The sequence below is a fragment of the Ambystoma mexicanum genome, chromosome 6p (assembly GCF_040938575.1).
Source record: "Ambystoma mexicanum isolate Mex_15411 chromosome 6p, UKY_AmexF1_1, whole genome shotgun sequence".
In the NCBI taxonomy this organism is placed as follows: domain Eukaryota; kingdom Metazoa; phylum Chordata; class Amphibia; order Caudata; family Ambystomatidae; genus Ambystoma; species Ambystoma mexicanum.
This window is the reverse complement of record NC_090935.1, coordinates 679,033,981-679,052,705: the sequence shown is the minus strand read 5'-3', so window position 1 is coordinate 679,052,705 and position 18,725 is coordinate 679,033,981.

Genomic DNA, 18,725 nt, shown 5'->3' with positions numbered 1-18,725 from the left:
CATCAGAAGAAATACTGGTACCGGTGATTCCAGCAGTATAGGTGCTTGTATGGTTGTTTCTGCCACATTTATGCTGGAAACACCACCATTTTGGTGTGAATGCTGGTAAATCCGGCATAACAGTTCCACGGTTTACAGCAAGGGCGGATGCGCGTGCCTGCCGACTTATAATTTGCCAGAAAATATGGCAGCCTGCCTGACGGAAACAGTAGCACCAAGTACCAGTATTTTTTCCGAAAAGTTGTAATGAGCACCATTGTGTTGTGATATTTTGAAAGTATATGTGATTGTGTACGGTTTATTGTCTAACCCGTATGCAGACACAAAAAATCTTTGCATACATGTTTTATTAAACTCATGGGCTCGCTGTTTCTTTTGCGGGCACAGGAATTAGAATATTTGTTTGCATCTTAATTGTACTGTATTGTATTCTAGCAGTCATTTATATAGCATATTTTCCAATTTATAAGTGCCTGGTAGGAACACCCTCGAGGACCGAAGTCCATTTATGGCAAAGTTCTTAGAGCAGGCTTACAATGCATGTATGCATTTGGCCAAGATTAGGATTTAGGAGGGCAGACTAGGCTCCAGTAAGGAACCTGAGAGATCAGGCATGTGTATGGGTGTTGAGCGAGGTCATGACAGAGCACTAGTGCAGGAGACTCGATATGTAACCAGCCTGAGCGAAATTGGTCGAAGGGTTTTGGTGTATTCTAATGGCAGTAATGTTGAGGCAAGTCTGTTTTTTTAGTGCGAAACAGTTATGTGACCAGTTACAGCAAATTTGTCATAGTTATTGCTGAATTCTAAAGTGCATGGATGAATATCTGTTCCTTTGGCAGATGTCCACCAAAGTGGTGCGTTTATACATACCTTACGCTCAGGGGAGCTTATCTTTGATGTCGCTGTGTCATCCTATCGTCTGTGGGGAAGAAAAAGTCAGCTAACTTCGTAGACTTTTCTAGGCACTATGGACAGGCTATCCTCAAGTCTACCAAGTGCAAAAAACTTTCCTCGAATAGACAGGTTTCCTATATTGTCTGACTACACATCTTTCAAGTTCTATACATTTTAACCGAAGGAGTCTACTAAGTGCGATATCAGAATAGCTGCATATAATCACATTGTGTGTTGCAATGGCTAATTTATGGGTGCAATGGAGGTTATCAACATATATCTTTGAGCATCATGGGTGGGCTAAACATTATTAGGCATAAATGCTCTAAGTGGAACACATGTGTTAACCTGCATGTGCTTTCTTCTAGGTGCAATGCCAGGCTATCCACATATCTAGGTACAACCCAATGGTTGGCCTTACAGGTATAGTAAGCATATAAGTGGGCTAATATCAAGAAACGTTCAGGTCCAGAGCCAAGGCCCCGGAGCAGTGGCAAGCTATCCTGACAAATCTGTTAGCACAGAAGGAGCAATCCTAATACATCTTCTTGGTGCAATTAACAGACTGTCCTCATATGACTTCAGGTGCAATGGGCCGGTTCTCCCTATGATCTTCAGAGTGCTTGGGATATCATCATAAAACATCTGCGTAAATGGACAAGCTAGTGAGAGAGTGTTTCACCATTCCTACCCCCTCTAAAATCCATTGAGTGCGTCACATTTCAAACCCCTAAAGTACATCTAAGTGCATCACATTTCCTACCCCAAAATCCATCTTAGTGCATCACATTTCCTACTTCCAAAATCCATTTTAGTGCATAACATTTCCTACTTCCAAAAGCCATCTTAGTGCCTCACATTTCCTACGCCCAGAAATCCATCTAAATGTGTCACATTTCCTACCCTCAACACCTATCTCAGTGAGTCACATTTCCTACCCCCAAAAATCCATCTAAGTGTATTGCATTTCCAACCCCCAAAATCCATCTAAGTGCATCATGTTTCCTTCCTCCAACCATCCATTTCAGGGAGCAGAACCCAAACAATACAGATGTTACACAATGCCCATCTCAGGGTGCAGCAGGGAGCATATGGCTAACCTGTAAAATTAGGCCAAATGCATCACATGACTAACCTGCACAAATAGTGCCAACTAGAAACAGCCAGTTTATACAATCAGGATAAATGAAGGTGAGTATAGGATAGTAGGTAATAAGAGTGGTGGGGTTTTACTGAAGTACAGTAATGGCTGTGCTCCCTGCCCACACCACACTTACCATGTTCTGTCCCTGTAGGTTGTCTGCATCAGGTGTCCCGAGGCGAACACGGAGTGCCATTTGCCTCTGGCCCTTAGCTGAGGGCTGCCCGGGTATGGCTGCCATTGGGAGGCCTTTTAAGAGGAGAATGCTGGTCAAATGGCCCAAGCAGGCACCAATCAGAGCACACTGGTGGTGGGTCGGGAGGAGGAGAGAAAGAAGATACGCAAACAGGCTGGAGAGCATCAGGATGTGCAACATTTTTTGCACTGTATATTCATCAAAACTCGTTTTGAGTCGCAGTAATCCTTTCCGAATGTTATCCATCAACAGGACATCATCAGCGTATCCCAGCCAAAAGCAACATTCATTAGAAATAGTAGAAGATACGAATGCTGCTGTTTCCAGAAAATCACCCAGGTCCGACACATATACATTAAAGAGGCAAGGGGCCAGCACGCATCCCTGCCTCAATCCTCTGCAAGTTTGTATTGGCTCTGTTATCTCTCCCCGAATGTTCAATCTTACTTTAATCTGAATGTCACTCTGAATATGGAAGCAGTTTACGCCAGAGTCTCGTCCTGTCAACCATGACAAATGTGAGGCTCAAATCCACACATACCACATAAAGAGGATCAGCCCCCTTTCACTAGCATATTCGATCAAGGTGTTAATGATCAATCCATTTGCACCCGTCCCAATCGCCCTCCTGAACCCTGTTTGGAATTTAGACATGTTATTGGTTTTAACTATCCATTACTATATTGATCTGAGAAGACATACAGAAATAATGATCCTATCAATGTCCAGAAGGGCATTCGGGTGGTAGCTAAGTGAATCAAGGATATTATCTTTTTTATAAATCAGTACGATCAGCGAGGTATTCCAAGAAGCCAGCAAAGTTTTAAATCTCAAAATGCTACTAAAGAAAATGTAAATTAACAATGCCTACACCTCAGGGCCAGATTCAGGATTCGATTGAACAGTCCATTAGGTCCACAGCAGGCCACGAAAATTCTTTAAAATCCTGCTAGTCCTGCAGATTGAGAAATGTAGTTTGTCCACTCGACCTAAGAGACACGTATTTGAACCATGAAGTGGATGAAATTTCTTTAATTGAAGAACGTGGTGATGCGCGAAGAAACACTACCAGCACTGTCAATGTAGCCTTTCCGACCGTGCAAGCATCTGGACATTGGCATTGTTTAATATCACAATGGTTCTTGCGATATAAAAAAAATCCTGCTAGTCCTGCAGATCGAGAAATGTAGTTTGTCCACTTGACCTAAGAGACATGTACTTGAACTATGAAGTGGATGGAATTTCTTTAATAGAAGAACATGGTGATGCGCGAAGAAACACTACCAGCACTGTCAATGTAGCCTTTCCGACCGTGCAAGCATCTGGACATTGGCATTGTTTAATATCACAATGGTTCTTGAGCAGGCAGACTCTCGGGTGCTGCTTGGGGAACAGCAGCAGGATTCATTAATCTAAAAAAGCAGAAAGACTCGACAAAACTCTGATTTCTAAACACATAATAGATCCATGAATGGGGACACAGCTCTTATCCTGGCCAGAGCCAACGAGGTTCAAAGCACTGATGCTCTGAGGTTGTGTGGCCTCCTGTCCTGCCAGGTAAATTGTCACTGAACGTTTCATGCTGGTTTGCTCCTGCTAATAAGCTCTGTAATATCTGTTGTTTTTCGCCATGTAATGCAACACATGAAAGTGTTTGTCAGCCCAGCCTGCAGTATTGAAACCTGCAAAGTGCAGGAGAGTTCCATATTGGAGGCAAATACCTAACGTTTGAGCTATTTACACAGGGAGTGGAGAACCTCCTCCCTTTTGCCCTTTCTTCATGGCACATCTTATTACCAAGGGTAGAACCCTTTCTCCCGCAAAAATTGCATACTACTTATACCATCTTTATTCAGATAATTTCATCAATTTCCACAAATCATTGACAAAGTGCTCTATAATTGCACTAAAAGTGCACTATAATTATTATTATGATGTATAAATAGAACTTTAGTTTGATGCCTATCCCTAGTACAATGCACGGTCACCCTTGTTTTGAACATCTGACATTGAATGCAGTCATGGTTGTTTAAAAAAACGTGTTTCAAAATTGTTGTTTCTTACTGCAACCTGCTCACAGGCACCGGGCATTCCTTGCTGTACAGTGACCGGTGACCAGACCAGACAGCACTCTCCTATTGGAAAACTAACCCAAATGACTCCTCCAAACTAGCTTTTAAGATCATCTCCAAGGAATATAAAGCTGCTATAATCAAAGCTAAAGCCACCTCGTTCAACACTAGGATAGCAAATGTTAAATCAGGGACCAAAGACATGTTTGCCATCTTCAGAGAGCTGGAAATACCTGCCCCCCCTCCACCGACCCTCATTAAAGACCAAGACTGGTGTAATAGTATCAAATTGGCTATGTTGGACAAACACGACACTCTTCGAAATAAAATCCTCACCCATCAACAGGCATTTAGCCATCAAATATATAACCTCCATAGTAGCACTTTGGGTGAATTCCCCCCTCCCTTTGTCTTCAAGAAAATGAGCAAACAAGAAGTCATCACCCGCCTCAAATCCATCAAACCAACCCACTGCAAATGGGGCGCCTGCCTGGCTGAAGTCATCAAGGATTGTGCCCCCACCGTTGCCCCTTTTCTTACAGGCTTCATCAATGCCTCTTTCACAACAGGCCATGTCCCAACTGGCCTCAAGAAAGCATGGGTATGCCCACTCCTTAAAAAAACCACACATGACCCATCTGTCCTGGGGAACTACAGACCCATCACCACGGTCCCCTTTCTATTAAAAATCCTTGACAAGGCAGCTAATCTGCAAGTCCAAAAATTCTTCGAGGTTAATGACCTTCTCGGTCTCCAGCAGTCAGCCTTCCGTCCTAGACAGGGGACTGAAATGACACTTTTAGACATCAAAAACCAAATGGATGATTTCAGAGATGCCGGCAAACCGGTGCTCCTTCTGCTGCTTGATTTGTCCGCAGCTTTTGATTTAGTGGACCATAATACCCTCCGCCACCATCTCTCTTCCACTGCCAATTTCTCCCCTGAGGCCATAGCTTGGATCACCTTGTTTCTCCAGGAAAGGGTCATGAAAGTCTTCTCTGACTCAGCCTGTGACTATTCAAGCGACATAAAGTGCAGACTCCCCCAGGGCTCTTGCGTCTCACCGACCCTTTACAACCTGTTCACAAGACCACTGTTCAAAATTCTGGATGTGCTGGGCATCACATATACCAATTGACATGCAGGTCCTCATGCCCCTCATCGGCGACTATGAGTCCGACTTGAAAACTCTCAACTCCATCTACTCCACCATTCAAACCTGGATGGCAGAAAACTGGTTGTGCCTTAATGGTGAAAAAAAACGAACCTCTGCTAATTGGATCACCAGCTAAAAATTTTAAAAAGCTAGACAATCAACACAGCTCCTTCAAGATTGATAACACAACAATCTCTGCATCTCAATGCTCTCAAGACTTTGGGTGTCTACTTGGATTCCAACCTCTCAATGGGCAGGCATGTCAATTCCATTGCATCCACACCAGTCTACCATTCAAAACTGCTTAATGCAAATAGACCCTTTCTGTCAGAACAGAACGGCCTCACTATAGCAACGGCAATAATTGGATCTCGGCTGGATTATTGCAACGCCCTCTTAGCAGGGACATCCACCAAAAACAGCAGGAAACTACAAACTGTCCAAAATAATGCCCTCAGGGCTGCCAATGGCATTTCTAAGAGGGACCATATCTCTGAGACTAGAAAGCAGGTTCACTAGCACCCCATCAAGGAGCGGATTGTCTTTACAACTCTCGTCCTTACGCACAAATGCGTACATAACACGCTCCCTTCTACCTTTCTCAAAGAATAGCCAAACCTATCACAACCAGACCCACAAGAATGGTTTACACCAACTGAATCTCCACCCCTAAGGTGCGGAGGATTCGAGCAGGAGGTGCCAGCTTCCTTGTCATGGCCACTACCCATTGGAACACGTTACCACCTCACATAACAGGTGGTAACGGGTGGGATCCACCTAGCCTTCCGGAAAGCGATAAAAACAATGCTGTTCATGTAAACCTAGCCCCCCACTGCTTCCACCCAGGCTATTCCATCTATGTTATGTAATCATCATTGTTCTGTATGATTTACTAAACCTGCAACCAACTATGTATGTAACCTTCTAAATTCGCACTGTCATGCTACACGCTCACTGTAATCATGAGCAAAGCATTCTTCCTGTAATTAAGACACTGGGCCTCATTGCAAGTATGGAGGTAGCCATGCCGCTTTTAGTGGCATGGCTACCCCCATACCGGGTACCGGGTCCGGGTCCGGGTTCGGGTTCCTTGAATGGGGAAATACCGGGCCATTCCGACCTTGGAGAGCCCGGTATTTCCCCATTGAAGGAACCCGGACCCGGTACATCCCCATTTCCATTGGAGCCCCCATAGGGCTCAATGGGAATGGGGAGGATGCTAACAACGGGCATGTTAATGACGGGCCCGTTGTTAGCACCCTGGTCTGCATGCGGGAACCGCTAAGGACGCCTTTACCAGGCGTCCTTAGTGGGACCCACGAGCAGATCTCGCAATGAGGTGGTAGGGGGTTAACGGCTCCGGCAGCTCTACCGGCGCCGTTAACCCCCTACCGCCTGGGTTGTAATGAGATTCACTATCTTGCAACAGCGCCTCGATGCCCATGGTCTGTTAGTGTGCTTTACAAATCCCAAAAATAAATAAATAAGCAAAGCCGCTTTTTGACATCTCATCCATACCACTTCATTGAGGTGCCTAGGTAGCCCAGGGCAGTGTGCAATCAATAGTCTTCGACAGAAGCGATTATATTTACCTACCATGCCTTATCCCACCCCTTTTGTTTATCGTCTAAATCAACATTTTACCTCAGCGAGAACCAAGAAGCAGAAGCCATCAGTGATTTTTGCGCAGCACAGCCCAAAATACATTATTTCCGGCACGTTCATCTTTTTTTTGGAGAACCTGGCAAACTGTACTCTTGCCGATAAAAGGAGGATCATTGCAGGTAGAAGATGCAGCATTTTAGAAGAGCACTTCTTTTTTTGTAAACTCCCGCATGTTGCAGAAAACTTTGCAGGTTTGAAACTGCTGGGGTGAACTTACTAAGGTGGCAAAATAGTAGGCTGGTTTTATAGAGACAAGACAGTGTGGCACACCTTTCCCTGCGAACTGCTTGGTGTTCTATGTAACATGCTTTGCCTAGGCACCCTCCCTTTCCCATAGCTGCCAAAACTCTTTGCTATAAAGAACTAGTGTATCCTTAAGTTACACGGTAGCAAGGACAACTAGATTCATGTACTATGATGTTCATGAGAGAGGGGATAGTAAGGGCGAGCGAGCGCACAGTGCCATTCTTAAATTGAATCAGAGTTTCAAGAAATGCTTTTTGTGTTTTAATAAGTAATCCTTGTGTCCCAAAGACAGAACAAAGCTGCTGAAAGTAATGAAATCAAGGACCATTTCAGAAGTGTGTTGTTTGGTGTACCAGGAATAGCCATTAATTTTAACGGTGCCTATAAAGGCCAGAATGCTGCTGCACCTCCTTACTTGGAAAGAAGAATTTCTCGTGCTCAACCCATCAGCGCCCTGCGCTCTAATAACTCTCTCCTTATATCAGCCTCGCTTTCACCTGGAAAGGCTTGGAGGTACCTGCTCCCTAGGAATGGAATATCCTCCTGAATGCTTGTAAACTATCCTCCTCGCTTCCAGTCTTCAAAATGACCATCAAAGCCCTTCTTTTTAACTCTGCTGATTAAGTTCTACTCCCTCTCACTTTGCTCCCCTTGCCTCTTCTGACCGCCCTGTCCTCTTGGTTTGTTGGCGTTCTGAGGCCCATGGGTGTGTAGCACTTTGAAGAAGTGTAAATAAATAATTTAATAGTATTGTTATTGTGTTTCGCAAATGGTGAGTAGCAGGATTGGCCTTTCTTATCAGCTGCTAAACGTCATGTCCCCCTGCAGAACCTATTGTTTAGAGGCACGTGTTCTGACAACTAGCGACATACCAAATATATGTGTAGCAAACGTGTTTGTTTCTGTAATCACTGCATGTGGACTGTCTGATTATTCTTGCATGTTTAGTGGCAGCATTATTTATTTTCCCTGAGACATTACTCCAATCAATGCCGTGATTACGTTACTTCCTACTGTTGCTTTGCCTGTGGTTATTTCATTTCTCTCCTGTGCATTTCTAAGCTTTTAATGGTGCATGCTCTGTTTCAATCGTGTAATTGTTCTCAGATGAATAGGATGTTTTGTCATTTAGCGTGAGAAAAAACTAGAAAAGGGCTAGTTTTAAACAGAAAAGGAACTGGATTAGATGTGTGGGGAATCCAAGACATTGCATTTGGTTGAACCTGCTTTAATAATTGGAATTAAAGGCTAAATTAAACTTGCCAAACGCATATGCGTATGACCACATTCATCTTCCACGTTTTAGAGAGTGTCTTGCAAGCGTCTCATGTAAAAAGATCATACCATTTGCATTCATGAGTCACGGCGTGTTGAGAAAGCCAGTTAGACTCATTGCATAGAACAATGGACATCTGCTGAACATAGTTGAATGCCTAACTAAACTCTGCAAACAAACATAGAGCACCCATATACAAGTAATCAACCAGAACTGCACATTTGAGAGTTTACCACATGACACCTCCAGAGAACTACTAACAGTGGGATCCCTGCTCCCCTTCTGTATCTGGAACTGACCACCAGACCACATACACTTGCATTTTCTGTTTCATTCCAAGGAAGCCCGGAGATGGTAAAAGCAGAATTAGCCACTGAGCAGCTCCTCCTCAGTCAAAATGATGGCTCAGCATGTGGTGGGAGGCATGTCCGCAGCATCCTGAGCTGTCAAGATGTGCTCCATCATTGAAGATGTGTGTCATTGGCTCAGTTTGGACAGTGGCATGCAACAATGTGTGATAGCCCACGGCTTGCATGCCACATGACCAGGCTAATCATGAACACACACACCAATCACACACACACACACACACCAATCACACACCACACACATACTAGCACGCACACACAAACTTGCCTCAACTCTGGAACCTCAAACCCATCGAGAATGTTCTGGAATGGGAGCTGTCTGACCCTACCACACCTGCCTTAATGCATTGTCCCTGAATGAACATACTTTTGACCTGTTTGGATACTGGCTGTGTAAGTGATGTTAAGTCACTATTAATATAACAGATGTTCCCAAAATAGTCCTATTTCTGAGCCATAGTGCTTTACTAATATCTTGTTCCAGGCTACATCCTACTATGCTTTACCACATGGGACTGTTAACAACACAGGTTGCATTTTCTCTTTGTATGGGTAGTTATGTGAAAGAGTGAGTGTAAAAGGATTAGAGAACAACAGAAGGTGTGCTGAACACTTTGGCAGGGCAACATTGATTATTTTAATTATTTGTCTTTTGGGATTGCACTTGCAAACACAAATACATGGCAACCACGCATCAAGACACAAGACATGCAAATTACACAGTGTTGTGGTGTTTTTATGAGATGTGTTGATAACATTGGTGGCTTCACAATAAATACAATGTTATGGAATTGACAGGTTTAGCACGTTGCCATTGCCATCTCTCTGGCTGGTGAGCAGGTTTTCTTTTTTTTTTTATTGTGCATTTGGTTAACAAAAGCCTTAAACACACCAAAAAAAACATTAAACATACAATTCATCAAAATGATGTCAAGATAAGTAAATGCATTCAAAATTCATATACATACAAATCTCCATAACACGACATATACATAATAAAAGAACAGTTCATTAAAAAAATTAACAAAACACTACAATATAACCATCAGGACTTTTTGCCCAATATACAAAGCAGACGCGGTAGTAACAATCGATTCTGCACAGTATATCGAATTCCAAAATTGGTCAGAGATAATAAAATCCACATTCGATACCAAAGGACCATAACCTTTCTCGTATAATTCGGACAGGGTTCCACATGCTGTGAATACATGTCGAGATGTGTCTATGTCGATTTTGTATAATCTGGGAAGTCTTTCCTTTGAGGGAATTCCAGTGCAACTGCCAGTATACTCGTTAGTGGGCAAGATTCTAATCCCTAAGTGTATAATAAATCGCTTTAATTGTAAGCAACCTGCTTTGATTAGATAACTCAGAGGGCAATTAAAACAAAATCCTTGAGTAGCAAATGTGGCATATTCTTTTTGTGATGCAGATAGCAAAGGCCGGAATTGATATCCCATGTTATGGTTTGCGCTTTCAAATCCTTAACCACTGTAGGCGAAGTGGCCAAGTCTATCAAAGAAAGCCCCACTTCAGACAAATACGTAAGTGTAAATGCCTGTATTTCCCAAAAAAGTGGGCAGGTAGATCATTTCAAATAATGTTTAGCTACAAGGCCTAACAATCTATTGTGATGATTAGTAGTCAAATAGAAAAAAGGGACACATTTACCTTGCTGTAATAGCCATAATGATCTAAGTGATGGGAGCCCAAATTCCAACCTCAGCGCCTGCACCGGCACAGACAAGGGCACCCCAATAAATGAACAAAGTAATTTGCCCTCCAAACGTTCCAACCATATCATATTAGATACGTTTAAGAAATCGGTGCCATATAATATGCCCGGTATAATACTGGCTATGTATATTGTAATCAGTCTCTCAATGTTTTGACCTCTCTTACTGTTAATGTACTTTTTAAGCACTTTCCATTTCCTGAGCACCTTACTCTTTACATAAGCACCATGGTCTGATTGGTGCTGACGAGTCCTCATCGGAACCCCAAGGAAGTTGTTTTAAGATTTCCAAAGGAACTTCATCAAGTTTCCAGACAAGCATATTCTTAATACTGGTACTATGACCAACAATGAAGACCTTGGTCTTGGCCACATTGATTTTAAGGTTATTTTCTTTTGAAAAGGCTAACAGCGCATCAACAGAGCGCTGGAGGTCGATTGGGGTATGGTCAAGTAATACAGTATCATCTGCATAGCCAAGCCAGGGAAAAGGCTCACCAACAAATTTGCAAGGAAAAGTACAGACTTCTTTCAGAGCCTGAGACATTTCAGAGATATACAGGTTATAAAGCAGGGGGGCAAGAGTGCAAACGTGCTTTAGTCCTTTGTTAGTCGAGATCTGCAGTGTGGTCATGCCCTCAAGTGTGTCCGAGTGCAAGGTTTTGATAAAGTAAAGCAAGCATGGCACAATTCCCCAAGGCCAAAGATTTTCCCATAACCAGGCTCGGGGCACCATGTAGAATGTCTTACTAAAGTCAACAAAGCAAAGGTAAAGTTTCTTTGCCTTGGGACGTGCAGCCTCTGAAATCAAGCAATGAATGGCGCCGATATTAAGCCTAGTGGAGTGCTCCTCTCTAAATCCAGTCTGGAGTTTGTTAAGCAAGCACTGTCCTTCAGCCCATATATTCAGTCTCCTTAGGAAAAACATTGTAAACATCTTCATGCTACTATCCATCATCTCCAAGAGCCTAAAATTATCTGGGCAATGCCGCTCTCGCTTTTTAATACGGGTATGAGTACTGTCATCCGCCAGCTCTCAGGTATGTTACCAGTAATTAAAATCTTATGACACAGTTGTGACAGAGTGATCGCCCAAAATGATGGATTCGCCTTAATAACAGCATTCGCCAGGCCATCAGGTCCAGGCATGCACGAGTTATTAAGTTTCTTAATAGTAAGAAATAGGTCATCAATGTCAAATGGCATCTTCTGCTCCACATCCGAGGGAAAAAAAGTCATAGGATCATGTTTTATGTCGCAATCAAAATACGAAGTTTGAATGGCCTGAGACCAAGTCGAACCTGAAACAACATTATCTTCCTGTGTAGTGCAAGCAGCTGATAATTGCCTAATTAGGGACCAACATTTTTTGTTATCATTGCTCCTTAATAGCTTAAATAAGAGCATCAAGTTAACATTGGAAAAAGAGGCCTTATGCGTCATGAGCATTTTTTCGTGTAGCTAAATTGGACATAACACTTTTTTCTTTGGCGTGGGTATAGTTGTACCTCCCTTAATTCTAGCTCTGTCTCGGCTATATTCCCTTTTACTGTTTGAATAAGAATATCAATGTGTCGAAGCAGATGTGGCAGTATTGTTGTTAAATAGCTCAAGTTGTTTACCAAATGCCCTCATTAGCTCACCAAAATCCCAATCATGGCTTTCTAACCAGACACAAAAGGGAACATTTCCTATCAAGCATATGTTAATAGAGCTTGCTAAGGTTCACTCCTGTCCAGAAAAATACAGGCACCCTGGGAATTGATTGTGACCCTCTTACCAATAATACTGCTATACCTGGTCTTATCCAGTGGTATAGTCCATTTCAAAACAGCATGATCGCTGTATCCTGTGTGGAGTACGATTAACTCCCTACAGCGACCAGCTGTGTCATAGTCTGTGAAAATGTAATCAAGGCAGTAGTTGACTCTGCCATCCGTCCATGTAGGGCAGGGAGTCCTCACTTGGCCCTGCTTTATATAAAAACATGACATACCATGTGATTCAATCAGAGTACCCCAGCCCAAACTTCGAATGCCTGATTTACCACATATTTCCATGCAGGTATTACCACTCCCGGTGTTACCAATGGAGGCCAGGTGGTCATACAATGTGGGAGAATTGAAGTCACCACCCCAGATTACTCTTCCCTTTCGGACACTGCTCCACCCATGAAGATAGAAGCTTCTCTACCACATTTATTAAAACAGAATGTCCGCCTCTATTAGGGGGTGCATATACATTGATTAGCAGTATGGGCACCCAAAGGCAGAAGGGGTAGAGATATCTGCAGATAAAATAAAAGGATTGAAAGGCCACTAATCAAAGGTGTTAAAGTGAAATGTACACGTACGCCAATAGCAAGTCCTCCTGTAGGACGCCCCCTTGGATGACTAATTGCCGTACGACACAGAATTTGAAATCGTTCCATATGAAAATCTCGGGTGAGCCAGGTCTGCAGTAACATAAATACCTCAGATTCCATAATATCTATCCCCTTTTGCTTTACCAGAGCAGACATCTTAGGTTGGGCTAATCTTTCCTTTGAAAGAAGGTTGCACCACAGCATGTGCCAATACATCCAATGAAACATTCTTTAAAAGAAATAAAAACATGTATTGCCCGTGCCAGTGGGCTGGTATCGGCCAAGCCTGCCCCAGAATGCATCGCTTCACTCTATAGTAACACAAATAAAATGTGCAGTACCATGGGTGGAATTTGTGGGTGGAATTTATGTAGAGCGTTTATCAATGTCTCAACGTGTAGTGTACCCTTAGAATTCTTTGCACATGAGTACAATGTTGAATATCAATAGGGAAGGTAGCAAGGGGAGTAGGAGGTGTGTGTAGTTTTATTCTTAGATCATGAGTAGCTTTTAGTCTTTTTGATCATGTTTAGGCTTTTCTTCTAGGCACATTTTCTTGGGAACTTACACTAAATGAGGCACTTGTATTGTAAGTTTAATCGAGTGGATCAGGATCGTATTGCCATTGGTTATACCTTTTTAGCTTACTCCCCATTGATTATTTTCCACTGGGCATGATGTATTCAATGCACATCATTCCTTACTGTGGTCGGTGACTGGGGTAGTCCATCTTTGACCTCTGTAGTCATATAAATAAAGTAGATTACATGATTCTTGCAACAACCCAATGTGATGCAGTTACCGTTTCCTGGCCAATAATGTACTGATTACTTACCATCACCTGCTGTGGTGAGTACTCATCCAGGGTACAGTTTCTTTTGGAAACCCCTACAATAATGTTTAGCTCTTCCTATTTTGTGTTGTATCAAAAACCAGAAATCACCCCTCTGTTGATATAAAATCAACTCTGGACTTCCTGTTTGAATACCAACTGGTGTATAACCTTTCTGGGTTTCAGGAAGGAGGGATCTAAAGGAATTTAATACCAAAGACTTGGACTATTAAAGAGTACATGTAAATAATCAGGCCATCGCTTTCTCATCTGTCTTCCAATTCCAAACTGCTTTTAAATATATAACAAAACAACACACATACAGACTGTGCTGCTGCATATTTGTTTTAATAGGATGTTACCTATCACAAGTTAAGAACAGCAGTCCAGAGACCGTGTGCTAATAACATCTAAAAATGATAACTGCGTCTCGAGTAGTGGTGAAAACAACTAAGGTCTGCAGGGGTACTTAGTTACTGCCTGGAACTTCCAGGAAAAAAACATCCTCTGACAGCCTCATGTATAACTGAGAGGCATTTGAGTGAAAATATTCCAGCCTTTACTAAGGGCCCAACAAACACAACGCAATAAGTTAAACCTATCGACAACACAGTGTGAAGACTAGAAGGCATCAAATTCAGGTCCTTCATTTCTCCAGAACTTGGACAGCTGCAGCTGCTCCCAATTAAAATACCTGAAAAACAACAACCAAGAAGACTTGTTAGACATTCAATGCATCCCTTTATAATCAAGTGGCTGGCTAGACAGTGATGAAATAATACATCACTGCCAGTGTAAAAGAGAGGGAAAGGGAACTCATTTTGTAATTATGTTTAGAAGATCCAAGACATCTAAGCCTAGAACAAAAATATCAAGAACATTATTAAGGGGTATCAACTGACACCTAGGCACTTGAATAAAGGGGGAATTAGTTGGCACAAAGCCATAATGGTGGTTTTCTAATTGGAGTCTAGAGCGGTGGTACCACCTTATCAAATCTTTCCCCATTTTCCGGAAGATAACAAGGTGTTCTAAGCCATCCGCCCTAAGCAGATACCACATTGTACTGGAGGAGGCTTGAACCAGTATGTGTTGTGGTGTTTTGTAGATCTCTTTTGTTCTCCAGTCTCACACAAACAGATTTTGTGGACACCTGTCATTTCAGAGCTTTGCTGCTGGTAATCTGCTAAGTATGCTTTAGTGTACTGTTTGCACTTGTATTCTTTGGAGCCTCAGCATGGTACAACCAAATGTAGAAAGGGCAAGAAGGGGACATTAATTCATGACAAATAATGTGAGAACATGGGGAAAGTCCCTGAGTCTTTAGAATTCAATATCTGTCCCTCTTTGAGGCAGATGAGGCCCATAGAATACAGCCATGTCCAAACACAGCCACGAAACATCCCAGGCAGTTGATTGTGAAAGTGCTTAAGCCATCACCCTGTGTTAATCAAGAAAGCACTCATGAATTCCCCCAAGCTTGATTTGCATGGATTGACTACATTCCTTTTGACAGGACTTTGGCAAAAAAGACTGAGACCACTAAAACATTATTCCTCTATCTATAATGTTTTTGATTTCATTCATTTTATAAAAGGTATAGAGCACTTTTCACCAAAGCGCTGAGCAGAATATATTTATAAAATGTACATTATTCTGATACTTCTGCTCTTTTGGCTCATAATGTAAGAGGGGTGAACAGCGAAGAAGGGAACGGCAAGCAGAATTAAGTGGAAAGAGAAAATAAGAGATAAGTTTTTAGATTCGATTGAAAGATACGAAGAGATGTGCCAGAACAAAGCAGAGAGTTCTAATGTTTCGGGGCTAGAAGGACAACGGAACAAAAACGAAAAGAGGCACAGGGGGGTTTAGGAAAAGTTACTAGAAATGAGATCTGAGATAGCAAGATCAAACATAGAATGAGACTAGTGAAGAAATATAAGGGGGCGCCAGACCCCAATGCAGGGAGGCCAAGCAGAAGAGATGTGCAGTAATCAATTCCAGAAAAGACAAGAGAGACTAGAAGAGGGTTTGTAGCATGAAAAGAGAGGTAGGTGCAAACAGTGCATAACAGCATGAACAAGCAATAGAAGCGATGTGAAGTAAGAACGAGAGAGAAGGATCAAAGATAAAGTTATGTGCAGATAGGGAAAAACGCAGAGAAGATGGAGGAACGGAGAAAGACAGAGGAGGAATGGTAGGAGGAATAGTTGAAGCACGGAAGAACAGAACCTCAGTCTTAGAATGGTTGCGATGGAGGAAATGAGAAGACATATAGTTTTGAACAACAGAAAGACAGTTTGAAACAGTAGCGTGCAAGGCAGAATCAAAGAAAGAAAATTAGAAAAAGATCTGAGTATCATCTGCATACAGATTAAAGGAAAGTTTGAATGAAGAAATAAGAGCAGAGAGACAGGGGCAGTGTAAAAAGAAAAAAGAAGAGCACCAATAGCAGCTCCTTGAAGGACACCATATAAAAGAGGAAATGAAGAAGAGGAGTGTCCAACTCAGGTTTCAGAGTAGAGCATTGAGGAAGATAGGAGTGGAACCATTAAAGAACAGACCCAGAAATACCCAAGGTAGAAAGAGAAGATATGAGAAGAGAGTGGTCAACAGTATCGAAAGACAAAGAATGAGAATAGAAGAGAGCTTAGAATGATGAGCAGACAGAGGAGCGTTAGAGACATGTAAAAGCACAGTCTCTGTAGAATGTGAGGGACGAAAGACAGATTGAAGCAGAGAGAGAAGAGAGTGAAGATTTAGATAGCGGGTTACCTGAGGACAAGCAGCCCATTCAAGGATTTTTAGAAAGAAATGGCAGAAGTGAGATAGGCTAAAAATTGACAGGAACAGATAGGTCAAGAGTAGGTTTTTTTCAGAATAGGAAGAATAAGTGCGTGCTTGAAAGCGGCCAGAATGCAAGAGTATGGAAAAATTAATAAGAGAAGTAAGATTAGGAATAAGATGAGGATAGCCCTCAGGGATAAGAGAAGAGGGATGAGGATCAGAAGGAGAATCAGTGGGTTGAGCACGAGCCAAAAGAGCAGAAGTATCAGAATCAGCAAGATGAGAGAATGAAGAAAAAGAATCTGAAGGTAAAACAGAAGAAGAAGTAGCAGAAGGAGTAAACACTGAGCAAAGATTTGCCACTTTGGATGTAAAGTAGTTTGCAAAATCAGAGGAGGTAATGGATGAGAAAGCAGATAGATCAGGAGATTTAGGAGACAGAATGTTATGAAGAAGTTGATAAAGACGAAGAGGGTGATGGGAAAGAGAAAGTGTAAGTTGGGAAAAGTAGGATTGTTTTGCAGCTACTAAAGCATAGTCAAAGGAAGAATGTAAAGATTCAAATGCAGCAAGGTCAGTATTGGGTTGAGAGTTTTTCCATTGCTGTTCGCTTTACTTGGTGGCAGGGGTAAATAAGGTTGGGAGAGAGCCAGGGCTCAGGAGGTTTGCAAGTAGGAACAAAAGGCACAGAGGCAAGACTGAGTCAAGTACAGATAGCAAAGAAGAATAATGAGTACTAGCACCCATATCAAGAAAAAAATTAAGAGAAAGTGGAGATTGATGGAAGAGAGGAGTACACAGACGAAAGAGGAGATGCAGAGTCAAAAGAAGAATGATTACAAGTAAACATAGTCAAGGAAGAGGAAGAAGTAGGAAGAACCTGAGAAGAGACAGAAAAGTAAAGTAGTAGATGGTCAGAAGCATAAAACGAGTAAGAAGACACAGGAGAAGAGGAAGCAGACAGTGAAGAAAACATTAGATCAAGGCAAGAACTAGACTGACGAGAAGGGGGGAGGAAAGGAAATGCAATAAGAATCAATAAGTGAAAGCAGCAAAGGGAAGGATGAGTTAGAGGAAGGGAGATTGAAGTCCCCAAGAAGAAAGACAAGTGAGGAAGATGGAAGATGGTAGGATAAGGGGAGCTCAAGGTGCTCAAGAAAATCAGGAACTAGAGCAGGGGGACAATAAACAACAAGAAGCGAGACAGGAAAAGGATTAGAAAAGGAAGAAAAAGTGTATTGAAAAGAAGGCAACATTGGCAGCCTAGAAGGAGGAGGGAAACGAGTACAGGAAGAGTTATAAAGAATTCCAGTGCCCCCGCCACACCTATATGGGGGAGGACTGAGGGAGAATGAAGTAGAAACTGTATGAAAGGAGCCTCGAGTAAATGAATTATCAGAGGTAATCCAGGTTTTGTTTAAACAGAGAAAATGCAGGTACAGCAAAGAAATAAGTCAAGAATAGAATGGGATTTGTTACAAACTGAACGAGCATTCAGAAGACAAAAATAAAGTAAACTGAAGGGAGTTTGCGACATCAGCTAATAGACCTTGCACTGATGGGAGCCTACATTACGGTTGAATGGAAGAACTTTTTTTATCTAGAGGAGTTTATGAAAGCAATGTAGCTTCAACCTTTGACAAGAACTGATTTTGTTTTGCGCTGTTTTTATATTAGTTTGGTTAATTATGTTTAGGTTACAAATTGTATAATTGTTATTGTGCCATATATTACAGTGACTCTATATACAAGTATTTTGACGCATGCCACTTTGAATTGTGTAAACCTCCTACAATGGCTACTGATATATGATTCTGTGTCTATGTTGTTCACCATATTGCTATTGTCACATGATCCTTTAAGCCTAATTACATCTTCAGTAAATGTTTCCAAAATATTTCAATGACTAATAGTTCGGCCATGCCAATGAAACCAATTCAGCACTGTTGCAATGGTAATCCCTAACTTTCCAATGGGTATGGTATG